This window comes from Corvus hawaiiensis, chromosome 3 (genome assembly GCF_020740725.1).
Source record: "Corvus hawaiiensis isolate bCorHaw1 chromosome 3, bCorHaw1.pri.cur, whole genome shotgun sequence".
Lineage (NCBI taxonomy): Eukaryota > Metazoa > Chordata > Aves > Passeriformes > Corvidae > Corvus > Corvus hawaiiensis.
This window is the reverse complement of record NC_063215.1, coordinates 82,860,010-82,864,139: the sequence shown is the minus strand read 5'-3', so window position 1 is coordinate 82,864,139 and position 4,130 is coordinate 82,860,010.

Genomic DNA, 4,130 nt, shown 5'->3' with positions numbered 1-4,130 from the left:
TGCCAATACCTTACGTCCCAAATCTATAGATTTTATGGCAACCTTGTGATTCAAATTTGGGATAAGGATTGCTCTGATCCCAAGTCCTGAGGTGACCGTATGATACTGTATTCCCTGTCATCCACCCTATGCCAGACATGAATTCTATGCTTTCCTCTGTCTTTAAGCTGTTTCTCAGGAGAGGGAGGAGAGAAGCCAGGCAAATTTTCAGAGCAGTTTTGTGCTCAAGGACACACACTCCCCTGCATTCCTGCGGCAGAGCAGAGGATGCACCTTCCTGCTTTCAGCCAGCTCTCGGCTCCTTTTCTCAGGAGAGACACGGAGAGTTATAACTCTTTGCTTTTTAGTTAGCTTCTTGTTCATAGCTGGAGCAAGGAGTTTCCTGGGACTTTGACTACTTCTTCTTTTCTGGACTGTTCAGCAATACCAGAACTTCACCGGGAGGCCTTATATCCCAGCCTGGGGGGACCCAAGCTGCACCCTGGCTCCAGAGAGAGCAGAGCCATCACCTACAAAGAACTCTGAACTCTACCCAGGTTCTCCCCACAGTGAGAGGTTTTATTATTTGACATTATTCTTTTTCCTGTGTCTCTGTGCACTTTTGCTTGCTAAGTAAATAGTTTTTCTCACTTTCCTCCTAAGAATTTCTTTCTGAACCTGGTGGGGGAGGGGCTGCTGAACCCTGCCTTTTAACAGAGGGATGTTCATTTTGGACATTTCCTCTGAATTTGTCTCAAGCCAAGACATCCCAGCATCACAGGCACACAGTCTGAACAATGTTAGAATTAGTTATCAGTGCTGTACAAATCTTATGTCCTTCACAAAAGCCAAATAAAATGAACATTTCTTTATGAACAGCAGAACCTTTATATACAGCAGAACCTTTGCTTTGCATGTAGTTGCAGTTAGCACACTATGGTAACACCTCTGTCGAAACGTGAGTCTTTGGCATTGAGAAATTTTGTGTAAGGATTAGAACAACGCAGCACAAAGACCAATCACACTTCCAATGTTATGCAGTTGGTAATTCCAGTAAATTATGTCTCGTATGCTTGATTCAACACTCCAGGTGGGGTTTTTTGCAGTATTTTTTTGAACACCTGTATGCCTTCTGGGAGCATCAGGGTCCTGATATAGTTGCAATCAAGACATGAAAAGGTATGATATTACTATATGTTGAAGGAGAATGCTATCGGAGTCTTTACAAGTAGTTTCTAAACTTGGGTCTTTGGTCAATATTGACAACTTTTTTCTCAGTATTTTGATAGGACTTCTACAAGTTGTTTTCAGGAATCCACGTTCTGCCAGGAAAATTGTAAGACTATTTTACATAAAAAAACATGAATAATCTGGTTACACCAAACAAAAAATATAGCAAAATAAGCTTCATTGATTTTAAGGCAGACATTTTCAATAAAACCAGCCACCCACAGACATATTTAACCACCTTAGTAAAGAGGATTTGATTTTCTATGGCAACCGAACATCTGTCACATACAGTAATTTCCCAGATACTTTGAATTTTTTGTTCCAAAACGGATGTCCGCAGCAACCTTTGAGTGAATATTTGATGTTCCATCTGGTCCAGGTGTGCTTCTGCTACTGCATTTGTACTAGATTTCTACCATCCAGACTTTTTAAAGAAAAATTTGTAAGCAATGTTGTTTACTTTTGAGTTCTCAGGCACCATCAGCCTCACTGACCTTAGGATACATTTAGGCTAGAGCAAATGTGCTCTCCGGGATATGGCTGCTTTCTCAGTCAGAATGTATGCTAATAAAAGTAACATTTTACATCTTTTTTAGACAGATACATCTGAGATTTTTCTTCTCTGAGCCTGTGAAATGCAGAATACCTTGGCTTTCTGTAGCATTTTGCATAAAGACATGAAATGAGTCTCCTTAGTGGACTGTGTGGTTTGAATTAGATGATCCTCTCATTCCGACACAGCCTGGCTGTAACTACTTCCTCCTGAAATAGGTTTCCATAAAGCAGAGTAGCTCCAAATTAATGTGATCTGCAGGTCTGCTCTCTGTCATTCACCCTGAGGGACACTTCCATACACAGTTATTCCTGTGGCTGGCAGTGGTTATGTCTGAGAGCCCCAGGGAAGCTGCTGTCTTCACCTGTGGACAAAGCTGGGTTAGCACTAATCATGCCTCCTTATCACGTCTAAAACGTACATGCCATCTCTTTGTTTAAATGCATGTATAAATGTCTTTATCAGATTCTGTCAGAGAGGGATGATCAGTCCTGGAAATTTTAGATTAATAAATCAAATTTGATTTGATGAGTTAAGATGAATTTTGATGATGAATACTTTGATAACATGAAATAACAATGGAAAAAGAGCAGAAGGAGCTTTTGAACAGAAAAATCTTAGCAAATTCAGATGTGATATAGAAATGAAAGCGGTTGCATGGCTTTCCTAACCAGCAGGGCTTATTACAGGCTTTAATAATTTTACTTTCCTAAAATGTCTATTTTCGTGTGCAGTTGATTAGATGAGGGGAAAAGCTACATTTATCTAAGTCAGGCATTTGATTTTAGAAAGCCAGAAGATATAAAAAAGATAAAAATTATGTTGTCTAACCTTGATGTTACAGGGTGAAGACCAACAATTTCATTTGGTGGCCCCTGACATCAAAACCTTCTTGAATTGTTAAAGGAACTCCGATGCAGAACAGACTGAACTACTCTTGGCACCTGAAGAAAGTTAGCATGACATGGAAATTGATATAAGTTAGTTCCTCATTTTTTAGTATAGACACACTTGGGTGGATTTTGTTTAAGGAGTAAAGAAAAGAGAGAGAGAGATTAAAGAGAGGTAGAGACAAAGAAAGGAAGAATGAAAGAAAGAGATCACCAGTTCCAGCTCCAGTGTTGATCCTGCTGTTGGTTTTAGGGTTCTTGAGGCACTGCCCAGGCTTCATGAGGGTGCCTTTTTATAGATAAGTTTCCTCCTGCTGGAGCTGTTTCATGTTTTCTATACAAATTATTTATCATGTGCAGTTCATTCTTCTAGACCTTTCAGGAAAAGTGTTGGAGGGCTTCAGGGTCTTTGCTCATATTGCTCCCACCCTACTGAATCAGCCCTTGGTAAAAAGTCCATGCCCACTTCTCAACCTCATTCATGTGCTTTTGTTGTGCTGTGTTGTGCTTACCTCCAGGAGCCAGAACAAAAATATTTGTCCCATAAAATGTTGCTCTACCTCTGTATGATTCCTTTTACAGCCACATCCTGTTCTTTCTCACAGTATGTTCTTGCCACAATTTTTGATTGACTCTGGCTATCTGGCTATCAGTGTTTTGAGACATATAGTGTAGTGCCTTTTCTTCTGGGCTTTTTCAATAGGAAGCAGAAATTCTAAATAAAAATTTGTTCTTTATTAAAACAGAATCCTTGGTCTATTTACATTGCTTCTCTGCAGCATGAATTGCATTAAAAACAGATACATAATTATTCTTGTATCATAACAAGAATTCATACTGAATCCAAATCAGGAATGACTGACATAAAATAAACATTTTGCTTACAAGTCAGTGTTCTTCTAAACTTGTATATTCTGACTGGATTCAGTGCTCAGGTCTCATTTGTACAAAATGGAGAAGAGTCAATTTTTCTTCTTTTAAATTTTGGTGCAAATTGTTAATGTATGTTTCCAAGTCAGAATCTAGAAAGTGCTCTACCAGAAGTGCACATTACTTTGTTATTAAATGGAAAAATTCTGTTCTTGGATATGCATTTTTGCTTTCATGTGTAGGATGAGAATTTGATCTGCAATTTACAATTAAGCAAAGACAAAAAGTAAAACTTCTAGCCTGATATAAAGGGACATGAGGCATTTTTATTTTGGGCCAAATCAAGCATGCTTAATCCAAAATGTAATGCTGCCTTTACAAGACTGGAAAGCCTAGATTTTAGAGACCTTTATGTTCTGCTTTTATGACATATCTAAGTACTTCAGACTGCTGGAAACCCAGGTGTAACTCTCCTCTCCTCTGGGACAGTTTAAAGCTGCTTCATGGATATCAAGTCTTTATGGCTGGACTTGAAGCTACCCTATGGTGGTTGTTCACAGTTTCTCTTGGTGATAGTTTTTCACCTGTGTACAATCATAGCATCTGTG